The 14,530-nt window shown below is 35.5% G+C and overlaps 1 non-coding gene across 1 annotated transcript; it reads right to left on the bottom strand.

Annotated features, from left to right (window-relative positions):
• Nucleotides 1–13,768: 13,768 nt before the first annotated feature.
• On the bottom strand, nucleotides 13,769–13,875 carry LOC113781796. The gene has a single exon (XR_003469701.1). It is a non-coding gene; the product is annotated as a small nucleolar RNA R71 (small nucleolar RNA).
• Between the last annotated feature and the right edge of the window lie 655 nt (nucleotides 13,876–14,530).

Here is a 14,530-nt window from a genome sequence, read left to right as displayed (position 1 = left end):
AGTTTGGTCATACTGAACTGGATTTTGAGAAATATCAACAGCTATTTTATTATCAAAAAATAAATCCATCTCAGAAATTGGAGCACAACCGAGTAAGCAACTTCTTAAGCTAAAAAAGTTCACACACCCCTTTGACCATTTCTTTGAACTCAACTTTTGCACTAGAGAGAGCAACCACCTTCTGTTTCTTGCTTCTTCACATAACTAAATTGCTACTGATAAGTGTCAAATTTGCATGATTTTAGTGTGTTTTTTTGCTTAGTTTTTGGTGTGTTTTAGTCATTTTTATATCTAAATAATTAGGTTTCTAGTGATTTTTACATTTTGTGACTGAAGATTGCATTTCTATGGATTTAAGTGTTGAAATCTTCATGTTTTTATAAGTTTTAATAATTAAATCATCAAATGGAGTGAAGTGAGAAGATATATGCATGATTGTTGATGATTTCAAGTGATTTCAAGTGAAAATGAAATACAAAATGTTCAAAGTATGAAATGCAATTATGAAACAATGAAGAAAAGATCGGCTGCTTTGACATGTTCTGGTCTTTCAACTATAACTTGAGCTACACACATTGGATTAAATTGATTCTTAAAGAATTTTGAAGCTAAGACCTAAAGGCTACATTTCTTATGAGCACATAGAATTCTAGTTCATGCGTTTTCATTGACAAAAAGCTAAAATACAGAGGTATACTTCTGCTGCCAAAATCTGGAAATGACTACTGATCAGTCAAGGGTATTTTAGTCATTTTTAGTTTTTGGTGTTTCAAATGATGTGATTCTTGATGCTAATCTAACTTGAACGGCCACATGATGAGTCCTAATTGTCTTGTTTTTATATTACTCTATCATTAGGATTTTATGCATATTTTATCCTTTAAAGTGCTACTTAAATTATATTTTGTGATGGGACCAGTTGAAAAGCACTTGGAGTGAAAATGATGCAAAAGGAGTTCAATTTGGAAAGAGAATGCTAAGTTCACCAAGGTAACAGCTAATGGGCACTATAACGAGGGCCAAACATGAGGCCCGTTCAAACTCGAAATTAATTTTAGCACAAGTTGAAGATTTGGCAATGGTGGGCACCCAGCTTCAAACCCGACTTAGGACCCGACATTGTCTGGACATGCATTTTCTCAGTTTTAACGCATCTATCTAGTTACAACTTAAAACCACCATCTCCTACCACTATAAATAGAGGGTTTTGGTCGATTCTAAAGGCCAAAGAAGAAGAATGGTCTGAGGCCACTATTTTTTTAAATTTACCATTCTTAAGAGTAGATCAGAATAAGTAGAACTAGAATTTGGTTATGAACAACTCTGTTTCTCTTTTGAGGGTAGTACTCAGCTGATTCTCTATTCAAGCCAAGGATTGAAGTCTTCATTCCAACGATTCTGAAACAAGGTTTGATTTTTTCAATCTTTAATTTGCTATCCATGATTCCTTAATTTCTATGCTATGTTGATACAAGTATAGTAGAATAAGTGCCCAGTTATTCTCTCTGCATATATTCCTCATGCCAAAATACTAATTTTGATCCGTAATTGTCTTGTATTGGTATTCTACGTGGCAAATAAGGCTAGCATTTGGTTGTCCCCTTTTGTAAAACTTTAGGATTAATCATGGTATTGATTAAATAACAGCGTGTGTCACAAATTATTGTCATCTTTGGCTGATTCTTAGTTATTAATGTTGTTCTTAGGTTAATTTGGGATTGCCTTGATCACTTCTCGCAAGTGTCAAAAATTAATTACTAGAAACCCAACACTTGTAGTAGTGGGAGTCCAAGTCGAACCCACAAGGAACAGTTGAAACTCCTGATTTTCTTTATTAAAATAATGAAAAGTAAATTGAGAAAATTGAAACTCTAAATAAACTAAATAATAATAATAATAACAAAAGATAAAATTAATAAATAAGTATCTAAACCAAGGACATGAAGATCTTTATTTTGATTAATCATCAACTCCTAAAGATTCAACCTTTAATCAACTATACCGAAGTTACCCTGGACGCCGGTAGAAAGTCGCAGATACTCGAAATTCAACAATCAAAATGACGCACTCAAATTGTATTCTTGTTATCAGACAATTTAGGTATTGATGCAATCCCAAATTAAACCTAATAACAGCATTAATAACCAAGAATCAACCAAAGATGATAATAACCTCTGATGCACGTAATTATTTAATCAACACCATGACTTCTCCTAAGGTTTCACAAAAGGGGACAACCAATTGCTAGCCTTATTTGTCACATAGAAATACTAATACAAGACAATTATGAATCAATATTTGTATTTTGGCTCGAAGAATACATGCAGAAAGAATAATTAACCACTTACTCTACCATAAATGTATCAATATAGAATAGAAATTTAGGAATCATACATATCAAATTAAAGATTGAAAAGATCAAACCCGATTTCACAGTCATGGAATAAATACTTCAATCCTTAACTTGAATAGAAAATTAGCTAGATGCTGTCCTCAAGAGAGAAACAAAATTGTGCATAGCCAAATTCTAGTTCTACTTATTCTAATCTACTCTTAAGAATATAGAATATGAGAAAATAGCGGCCTCAGGCCATTCTTCTTCTTCGGCTACCTTCTAGAATCTATTAAAATCCTTTATTTATAGTGCTAAGAGGTAAGGTTTTCAATTATAATTAGATACACTACAAGAAATTTGGTCATTAGTGACAACATTTCTCAGTGATGAAAAAAAGTCGTCACAGAATGGGGTCCTTTAACCACAATACGGCAAGTTGTCACAATTGAGTCAAGGAAGCCAACACATCAGTGACGACCTTGCATTGTTGTCACAATTCGATTCCCGCCAAGAGTCACGGAGAGAGCGGGAACTGCAATAGTGACAACTTTCTAAAAGTCGTCAGTATTAATAGCACTTTCTTTGACAACTTTGCTCTTGTTGTCACTGATAACATTATATAGCCGTTAGTGACAACCTAGTCTTATCACTGTTTGATTTAAAATATTTATTGCTTTTTGCAACTATTATTCCTAATTTTTTGTAATCATTATGTGTTCTCTAATGATTTTTAACTGTTGTATACTTATGAGCCTCCTTATTAGTTTAATTTTCTTGTATATGTAATAACTTCATTAGAATAAAAAATAATTAAAAAATAAAAAATTCATTAGTGTAAATAAACTTGTGACTACTTAACTTAGAATGATTATTAGTTAATTTGATATGAATATAAATAAGAGTTTTCAAATTGAACCGGTTATCGAAGTGGATAAATCCTAAACTCCTTAGTTAATTAACTAATACACTTTATGTATTAGTTGAATTGTGCATTTTTTTTCTTATTTGAAGATAATGGATTAATAGTAAAGTTTTATAAATAGTAGTTATAATTGATATAAAGTTTTAGCACCTATAAGAACTAGTTAAATTTTATTAAAATACTTTTCCATTTATATGAATTTAAAAAATTTTGCCACTCATACTAGAATTTTTAATCATACTAAAATTTTTAAAATTGTGACACAAAAATAATGAATAAAAATGAAATCTATATTTCAAATACAATTATAAAAGACAAAATTGCACCAATTTTTCAATTATGATGTCCAAATCTAGTTAAAATTCAAGACAAAAACAAAGTGGCACAATTTTAAAATTCAAGGCAAAAAAAGAGGCGCAAATTTGTCCAAGTCTCTTGTACTATGTAGATGCAAAACAATAACTTTTCTAAGTGTTGAACTCTCTCTCAGACTCTCACAAATCACCTCACTTTTACTCAGCCCGTCAGCCCACACTCACCTCTACATCCACGGCTCCACCTCCACTTCCACTTCCATTTTCACCTCCACCTCCACCTCTACCACACTCTCGATCTCTTCGACAATTGAAGACCAGTGAAGTACCGTGGCTCTTGGGCATTGAAGACCAAGTATTCTCCAAGTCTCTGCGGGCCGATGTTGAGTCAGATCTTAGTGGCTTAGTGAAAAAACGAGACCTGTAGCACCCGGCATCTTCCTCCGATAGGAGAATGAGTCTAAAGGATTACTCTTCCCAAGTCATCGCGGGCAGGAGACTTTGTTGAGCCCTGATCAGTACACGCTTTTATTTAAGTCAATGTCCTGGGAACAGAAGACCTGTGAATGTCACTGAACGGAAAGTCTTGGGGCAGTAATCAGGGACTCAACAAACCCAAGAACCAAATCAGCTAAGCTAAGGCCTAAGGCCAGTTGCCTTCCCTGGACTGATTGGCTCCGGTCAAAAGACGATTTTGTTGAATGAGATTCGGACTCTTTATCCAAAGGTTAGTTCTTTCCCTCTCTTCTTTGTCTCTAAGATAGTTTGCAAATATTTTGGCCCTACGCTTGTTTTTTTTTATTTTCTGAAAATTTCTACCTGCATTCTTGTTGAACCTGCATTGAGGGTGTAATTTTATGGTTATTTATATGATTAAACTTTTCATCCCCTGAAATTTTATTGCCCTAAATCTTAACTTAGGGAAAAAATTAGGGAAAATTTTTTGCCTAGTTATCGTGAATTCCCTAGATTAATTGTATCCTCTACTTTTTGGCCCACTTGGGAAGGACTTGCTGCTTCTCAACGATTTTTTGTACAAAATCAGCTACGGCTGGACTTGGTAGGGGGAGAATGAGTGAAACTGATTCAGAAGCCTTCCAAGCAGCAGTCTTTTCAAGGATTGGTGATCTGGTCAAATTAGACAGGTAATTTTGTGCAAACTCTGATGGTAATTTCTCAGTTACACTCTCACCCAGAGAGCCTTTTTCTTTATTTGAATACACTTGTTGAAGTTCACACAACTGGAAATCTCAAATTTTCTTGCTTAAGAAAATATGGTAGTTTACATTTTTTGAGTGGAAGGATGGAAAAGCATTAGTCAGATAGAATTAAGACGTTCCTTGAAGAATTGAATGATTTCCCAAAATTGCTCCGCAGTAAGCCAATTCAACTGATAGATGAAGTGACAGAACACTATCTTGAGGTGAGTATATCTTCAACTGTGGATGAAGTTCTTGAAAGGAGGGATGTATTATTAATCATGCGCGTGGCAAGCTGCTGTGATATATGCTCAATGGACTTGTATGTTTATTGTTGTGCCGGTGAACAAGCAAGCTCTGGTTTATCATGTTAACAACTTCTAATTTATTTTTCTCCCTTTAAAAGTTTATGGCTTAGTTAATCTTGTATATCTATGGTTTAGTTAGAGTTGTCACTATGTCATTTTGTCAAGCTGTAGAGTAGAGAACTGTTTACGCCTCTGTCAGGAATATGGAATTGTAGATGCAGCTTCCTTCTTGCTGGAAAGGGTTGGTGATGTTGGAAGTGCTCTTATGCTTATTCTTTCTGGCCTCAATGAAAAATTTATTGTGCTTGAAGCTTCTATTATCAGTTTAGTTTTTTAGTTATTATTCTAAAAACTAGAACAATTAAAAGGGTTGAGTTAAGCAGTTGGTATGGTTTTTAGTTAGGTTGTGGGCTGAAATGAAACCAGACCATGACTCCGTTTGTTGAATGGTCTGGGGTAATATTGGTACAGGTCATAAGTAACACAACCATACATAGAGGCATGCACCTGTTTCTATATCAACTCCTTAACTCTCTCTCTCTCTCTCACACACACACACACACACAGAGACACACACAGACACTAGAGTATATTGTCCATCACAGTCTTTTCGGAGTTTCTGTAGCATATTTTGTATTTACTGGGAAGGGGCAGCTTTATATATTCATGGTCCTCATATCAGAAATGACTACCCCAGAAATCAACATGAGATGGCATCTTGATATTTCTGGATTGAAGAGGTCCAATGCCTACCTAATTAACGGTCTCTTTATTTTTTTTGGTTGGCTGATGGCAAGGATTTTGTTGTTTGTTTACATGTTTCACCATGTTTACATTCATTATAGTCAGGTCATCCAGATGCATTCAGTTGGTTATTTTCTAGTATTTGTTGTGCCTTGCGCTCTTTCTATCATGAATTTGATGTGGTTTGGTAAAATTATTAAGGGGCTCATAAAAATGTTAGCAAAGAAGCAGTGAGGAACAGTAATGCTCTGATTTCTTCTATTACCACAGTCAAATTTTTCCCTTGCGTTCCTACTTGTACAAACCTATAGGAGAATGCCCACAGAAAATAGGGAAAGATTAGTTCAACTTTTGTATGTGATCTGTGCAATTCAACTTTGGTTACTTAAGTACGGTGAAGTAGTTTATACATATGTTATGCCATTGTGGATGGGTAATTCCTGTGCTTTTTGGTTCAAATTATCATCTATGTTCTTACCTTAATTATCTTTTATTTCTCCATGCAATTCAGTTTTGGTTACTTAAGTATGGCAAAGTAGTTTATACTTAGGAGTAGTTTGTGATTTGAAGTGTAATTTGAAATGGTTTTCAGAGTATTCTACCTTAGGGCATAAAATAAGATATGGTGAAGAGGACAGGGTGCTTGTTTTTCTTTCTTGAAAAATAAATGTACCTGATAAACCAATAGCCTATCTGATGCCACTGGCTATGAGGTAATTTTTTTTCTCAACAAACATATTATTTTTCATAGTTATGTTCAGCTTATTATTTACTTGAATTGATGATGAGTATTTACTTTGTTAGATCTGAAGCAATACTGAATTCTTGAAGCTAGGAGGGAGTGTTAAAGATAGAGTGGCAATGAAGATTATCGAATAGGTGACTTAATTGTTTTCTTTAATTTGCTGCTTTTAAAGTTCTCTTATTTGACTTTGAAAGTTTTGAACTTTGGATCTTTCATTATAGAAATTTGTGCTCTCTAAGCTTAGCATATGTTGTTCTGAAATATTTAAGTGATTTGAGTTTTTGTACGATATGATGGTGTTATTGAGGTAATGTGTTTGAGCACAAGCTAGGATAGTGATGAGTTCTGACCTTGGATGGTAGCTATTAAGTCTTGCAATTTACAATATTTACTGCTTTAACAAGCATTTACATGGCAATGCCAATGCTTTTCAGTAGCTTTTAGTTGTTTTTGTGATTGGAGTAATTTGGGTATATGGATTTTGATAATGTTAATATTGTTTATGCAGTACCACTCCATGTATTCATCCTCTAGTGGTTTGGAGAAATGGGTTGTAAAGATTGAGAAACCCATAGACATCTTTCTCACGATACCCATTGCATCAGTTTCTCTTATATAAATGAGGTACACATTGCCTCAGTTTCTCCTATATGAATGGATAGCTCGACACCTTGTATCGTGATTGATATTACTTTGGTTATCATACTTGACACGTTGTATCCTCTGCTATTCATTACTTTGGATTGTTTTGGTTTAGTTCAGTTTAGTTTATTTGAATGTTTAGCTAAGCAAGCGAATCAAAGTTGCTTTTCCTTTAGTGTTGTGCTTGTAGTCTTATCAATTGGTTATATTGTTCATAGCAGTACTTATAGCAGTGCTTGTTGCATTATCAACTTGTTATATTATTCCTTTGAAGCTGAAGTTTAATAGCAGTACTAATTTCTTGAGCTGATTTTGTGCAATAGTTTGGGGCTGATTTTGAATGTACAGCTTTAATTATTGAGGTTCTTATTGGATTTGCATATTTTAGCTAAACAACCTAAGTATTGTTACTTCTCCTTCAGTGTTTTAATCCTCCCCTTATCTACTTGTTTTACTACTTTGTTACAGATAAATGCTATTTAAACAAAATTTTGGGAGCTATCTATAGCAATGACTGAAGGACGTTGAAGACAAAGTCAATTTCTCATGCAAGGGTCCGCTTGGATGTTCTTTGGTTTCTTAAAATTAATTCCTTTTGCAAACGTACCTTATGAATATGTGATATTTGGGCACAATGTTACTTTTATAGACCTTTGTTGGGTAATGTGCACCTCAATATGACATTTGAGTACTTAATATGCTATATTGGCATGTAGCCTAATGCAACAACTACTTTTGATTATCGATTGTTTAGATTACTTCTTTCAATTTATTTTAGATAAATAATTTACCATGCTAAATTGTGAGTTTATTGAAATGGAGCTGACAGTGTTAAAGATCACTAATGACAAAAAAGAGCTGTTGCATAACAAGAATCAAAACTCTTTGTGACAACAAAGCTTGTCACTAACTCCAAACTTCAATTGTGACAACAAATATTGTCAATAAGTAGATCATATAAGTGACAACTTCTGACACTTTTCAGTGACAACCTTGATCAATACATCTCTGACAACATGCTAAGTCGTCAATAAAACTCTTTCATATTGTTGTCACTAATGACAACCATTCACTGACGACTTTTTGTGTTGTCACTATATACTTTTACCCACGGAGATATAGTGACGACTCTGTGACAACTCAAAAGTCGTCAATAAAAGTCATTAGTGACAACATTTCTATGTCTTGTGATGACATATTGTTGTCACTAATGACCAAATTTCTTGTAGTGATAGTTGCATTAAAACAGAGAAAACACATGTTCAGCCAATGCCAAGTCTTAAAATGGGTTGTAAGATGGGCACTCATCATCGCTTAACTTGTTAATTTGATTAAAATCAGTTTCAAGCTAGAACGAGCCTTGTATTTGGCCCCATTATTGCGGCCATTGGCTGCTGCCTTTATGAACTTATCTTTCTCTTTCCAAATTGAACTCCTCTGGCATCATTTTTCACTCCAAGTGCTTTTCAACCTATCCAATCACAAAACATACATTAAGTGGCACTTTAAAAGATAAAATATGCATAAACTCATAGTGATGGAAGAACATAAAAATATGATAATTAGGACACATCATGCGCCAATACTTAGATTGTTTAATAACAAGAATACCATTTGAGTGCGTCATTCTGATTGTTGAATTCGAAAAATTTGCAAGTTATTACTAGCTTCCGGTGTAACTTAGGCCTAATAGTTAATTAAGGGTTAAATCTTTAGGAACTGATCATCAATCAGATTAAATATCTTTATGTCCTTGGTTTCGCTCATTGTTTATTAATTTTATCTTCTATTTTTATTATTATTGTTTTGGTTCTACTTATAGTTTCAATTATCTCAATTTACTTTTTATTAATTTAATAAAGAAAATCAAGAGTTTCAACTGTTCCCCATGGGTTCGAACTAGACTCCCACTACTACAAGTTTTGGGTTTCTAGTAATCAATTTTTTACACTCATCACAAGCGATCATTATAACTTTCATCTTTTGTGCAAGAGGCATTTCAACTTTTATCATCAAAAAATTTGTAGCTTAAATTGGTAAAAAAGAAGAGCAAGTTTCAAGATTCATCAAAAAAGTTCAAATCTACAAGATAGGACAAAATGCAGACCAAGACATGGACTCCACCCTAATTTTCATATTTTGTTGTGCATGTTGCAGGGCAACTTGGAGCTTGTTCACACATCCTTCTTGACCCATTTTTTTAATCAAATTTCGGTGGGAACTGATAAGGGTTAATATTGTGATTATTTTTGTGGATGTTTCATATTGTTTTTGAGTCAAATGGGGAAGTGTTACTGTTTTTAGAGCTTATTTTGCATTGAAGTTGTGCATTAGGTGGATAATAGGAAATGTTTGTGATTGTGCCATTTTACTCACAAATTCTTGATGTTTTTGTAAGGTGAATGATCAAGTCTCAATATGGAGCTAATTGGGGAGTATTAAAAAATTTAAGGAGACTCGAAGCATGATTGGAAAAGGATGCGCGACGCAAAAGGAAAATAGTGAAGCATTAAATGTGGAAGATCAAGAGCAATCCGGTTATGGATTAAGGTGAGCTGGACCAGATTATTTGACCAGATTGACTATAGAAGCTTTAGTAAAAAATAGAGCACATAATCAAGTCAAGCAGGAAGTACAATTTGTCCCCAGATTGTCGACCAAATTCATGGTGACTGACAGGTATCGAACCTGCACAATAATAAAATGCCTATTCAAAAAATTTTAAATTTGCGTATAGCAGTGAGTAGAATCGTCTCCACAAGGATTGGAAAAAATTTTATTTCTTTTAGAGTAAGAATTACTGGGGGATTTTGAACAAGTGATAGTGAGACAATTGTGCGTTTTATTTGATGGTATTTGCTCTTAATTTTGACCACTTATTATGCAAAGTAATGGGTTTCCGCTCATAACTGGTATTTGTGCCAGTTGCAGGCGATTGGTATCAAAAGTGGTGAAAAGAGGCGAATTTCTAGAAGACTATTCATTCCAAAGTGTGCCCATGCCAGAGACCACAGAGTGACGTCCAAAAAGACGGACCGCGGGGCTTATCCCTGGACGCTTGCCACTATTCTTGGGAGGTGTTTTAAAGTTGCGTTGGATTAGGAGACATTTTCAGAGGATATTTTGGCAACAAATCAAGGAGAAAAATAAGGGAAGATATCCCTTATAGATAAAGATACGTGATTGGCAAAACAAGTGAGGACAACGGACAACTTTAAGTAGGGTAGCAAGAGACTAGCAGTTATCCATCTTTTCTTCCTTTCTAAACGTAAGTTAGAGATTAGCGGCTGTATTCTTTACTTTTTCATCAACTAAAGTACATTAAAGCCTAGGATTGCATCATCGTTATGAGGCATGGCTAGGTTCCTTTATCTAGTTGAGGAATAATCAAGACCCGGTGCACGGACAATTGTGAGATCTTTTTAATTATTCTGCGCTATTTTAAATTCTGCGTTAGTTGGTATTTAATTATTCTTTGTTTTAATGGGCTATAATTGTTTGGATTTATTGGATTAATGTGGCAAGTTGTTCAATTGTCTGAATCGTATTCTGCCAATTAGGACGATGGTGCGTATCACTTAATTGTCTTAAAATTTATGGCAAACGGCACAATTTAATTGCCTCGCAAGTAATTTAATCTGTGTCGTAGGAATAGTTAATCTAATTTAAATGAATGATAGGTAGCAATTCTATTACTTATTTTATTATTAATTTCCCCTATTATCTGATCGGATGTGGATTAATTAGTAGATTCTACTCACTTTTCGTAAATTGTATTTATTTCAGGGAGTAGAACGAAAATATGATAACAGGCACCAATTTGACAGAAAAGGGATGCAGATGATAGAGCTTGTCCAAAGGGTATTTTTGGAAATGAAGATATCACGCCCATTTTGGTAAATTCCGCGAGGGAAGGACACCTGGGAGGGCTTGGTTCTGCTGAGGTGCGCCGCAATTAAAAGAGGAAAGAAAGGAAGTTTAGCAGTTAGCTTTTTCTGAGCTTTCTCGGCTATAGCTTAGGAGAAATGTTTGACTTTCCCAAGATGATTTCTTCTTTAGCTCTCTCTCACGGATGGAAAAAGGAGCACTAGCTCGGCTTTAGATTGTTGACTTTTCCCTTAGAATGCTTTTCGCTCCTGGTGACTAATAGCAGGCATTAGTAATTCGTAGCTTTTGATTTTTCTTCATGTTAAACGCTTAGAGCTTTTCTTTCTTTCCTCGTATGTCATCCGTAGTGAGACAGGGGATCACTTCGTGTAACTTTGCTATCTCCTCCTGATTGGAACGGATTGAATTCTCAAAAATCAATGACAATGGCCGCAACTTTATCTTCAATTTCCCGTGGGCTTAGTTCATCAAATATGAACTAATTTCCTCCTTTCTAGTCAAGGAGCAACGAAGGCTCTGGTTCGCCTAAAAGTTGTGAGATCGATTTAATTTAATCTTTTCCTTTTATTTATTGGTATTCGCATATTCCATGATTGCTAAGTTTATGATTATTTAATTAATTGGTTGTCTTGGATCCGGATAATTAATTGATTGGGTAATCTATTGTCAATTGGGGTATTAAATCCGTAATTGTTTAATTACCTCAAAATAGTGACAACTGGCACGATTAGATTCGTGTCAGGGGGATACGTGGGCTAATCTAAAATAACCCTGGTATTGCGTTATTTGGTTAGAATAGGGCTCCTCTAATACGTAAGGCAATTGGGAAATTAAATCTTACGGGCGTACCTGAGATTGTTTTCCAATTAGAGAAATGATTAACGGGCGTACCTTGATCACCGACACAGTAAGGAGGGGTTGACTGTCATCGCTTGTTTGGCAGTTATAACCTATTTATCAGAAAAATAATTGGAATTGGCTTGCATCAATGATCAATTAGGTGAACCATTGCGAAGTTACTTCTTGGCTAGCTCCTTAATTAATATTATTTTGGTTTTAGTGAATTGTCATTTGATTTTTAGTTGCCTACTTGATTTTATTCTTAATTGTTTTCTTGTTTTAATTGATTCAGGCCTTTAATTATTGTTACTCTGAGTTCAGTGAATTATTGTTTAATTTCTAGTCAGTTATTTATTTTTATTTTCATTTTCTTATTTGAATTTATTTGCTTGTTATCATTCCTACAAAATCACCCCCTGTGTTACTCTGAATTTCTTAAGAAACAAGTATACCCAGTCCCTGTGGATACGACCCTACTTGTCCTGTCTACAAATTCATAATTATTTGTGGAAAGAAATAACCATTCCATTCGGGTATATCGGATTAAGCAAACTCTTCGGGAACAGGGTGAATCAAGTAACCCATTGCACACCTAGAGTCCCTGCTCCAGTACTTGGAATTGAGTTTTGGTCATTTTAACTGGCAATTAGGTTTAATTTTATTATTGCACAGGCTTCGACACCCTGTCAATGAACCCGCATGTGTGTTTGTTTGCTAGAATTGGGTCTCTCTAATTCCTAAAGTTGTGAATAGATTAAATCCTACGAGCATTTCTGGGGTTATCTATTTTACAAGGGAGTAGTTTAAAAGCATATCTGGACTACTATATAACTAAGGAGAGACTGGTAGTTTGGCGGTTGCTGAATTGCTAGAACCAATTTACTTACGAACAGGTGAATTAATCTAGGTATCTATGATCAATTGTGTGAGCCGATGCCAAAATTATTTCCTTGATTAGGTTGGGTCAATTAATTATTTATTATATCCTTTAGCTGCTGCACTATTTGTGAAGTGAAAATTCAGTACCCTTACATCTTTAATTTGTTCTTTATATCTCCTTTCCTAACCCCCCCCAAATTAACTGTGTAATAAATCTACTAGTTCTCTGAGGAAACGACTCTACTCATCACTATACTCATTTAGTTTTGAGAGTAGGTATTGATATAAATTTTATTTTTGGTAGTTTGACAGCCACCAAATTTTGGCGCCGTTACCGAGGACCTGGTGTTTGAAGTGATTTATTACACAGGCTTTGTTTAGACTATGTTTTATGCCTCGATCTTCCCATACAGGAAGACTCAAATTTGACCCAGAGATCGAGAAAATGGCAAGGAGGGTGACGAAGGAAACTAAGTTCCAAGAGCACCAAGCTTTAGCGGCACTACCCTCCGGACTTGAATAAAATTCTAACTTAAGTGATTCATCGATTGAATTGGAAACAGACTTGACTGGACCCAACGAAACAATGGCAACCCGAAGAACTTTGAGGGAACTTGCAACCCCGAATGTTAATCAACAGCCTCTGTGCATTACGTATCTTGACATTGAGGAGGCTTTTGAATTAAAATTTGGGTTGATTTACTTATTGCCTACTTTTCGTGGTGTTGCAGGTGAGTACCCACACAAACATTTGAAGGAATTCTATGTAGTGTGCTCAACCATGAAACCTCAGGGTGTTACGGAAGAACAAATCAAGCTGCGTGCTTTTCCTTTTTTCTTAGCAGACAAGGCTAAGGTCTGGTTGTTTTACATGCTATCGGGGTCTATTACTACTTGGGAAGGACTGAAACGGCAGTTCCTTGAGAAGTTTTTCCCAATCTCCAGGGCCGCCAACATCAGAAAGGAAATATGTGGAGTTAGATAGGTCAATGGAGAAATTCTCTATGAATACTGGGAGCGATTCAAACAGCTGTGTGCCAGCTGCCCGCACCATCAGATCCTTGACCAACTGTTGATCCAATATTTTTACGAGGGACTGCTACCCATAGATAGAAACATGGTCGATGCAGCGAGTGGCGGTACTTTAGTAAATAACACAGCAGATGAAGCCAAACGGCTGATTTTGAAAATGGCTGAGAACTTCCAACAGTTTGAAGTCAGATCTGAGGGAGTGACTAGAAGGGTCGATGAGGTAAATTATTCGGATCTCGCAAATTGATTAACGGAGCTTACTACCTTGGTTCGTCAAACGGCTATAGGACAAGTACAGGCAACTAAAGCATGTGGAATATGTGCTGCTCCTGAGCACGTGACCGATATGTACCCGACCTTTCAAGAAGACCCTTACGAGCAAGCCAGCGCCATGGGAGGTCTGCTTGGATCACCCCAAAGGAGAAATGACCCGTATGCATCCACATATAACTCAGGTTGGAGGAACCACCCCATTTCAGCTATGCTTCAAAACCCTTGGGATTTCAACAACCATTCCAGCAGAGACCACCAGTTCAGCAACCATCCGCGTCTGATTCAGGGATGACCTTTGAAGATATGGTCAAATCACTAGCAAATACCACGTGTCAAATGCAGCAAGACTCGCAGAGATTTCAACAAGAGACTCGCTCCAGTATTCGGAATTTGGAGGCGCAAATGTCAC

The sequence above is a fragment of the Coffea eugenioides genome, chromosome 8 (genome assembly GCF_003713205.1).
Source record: "Coffea eugenioides isolate CCC68of chromosome 8, Ceug_1.0, whole genome shotgun sequence".
Classification (NCBI taxonomy): domain Eukaryota; kingdom Viridiplantae; phylum Streptophyta; class Magnoliopsida; order Gentianales; family Rubiaceae; genus Coffea; species Coffea eugenioides.
The sequence above is the reverse complement of the archived record's forward strand: the minus strand, read 5'-3'. Positions and strand labels throughout refer to the sequence as shown.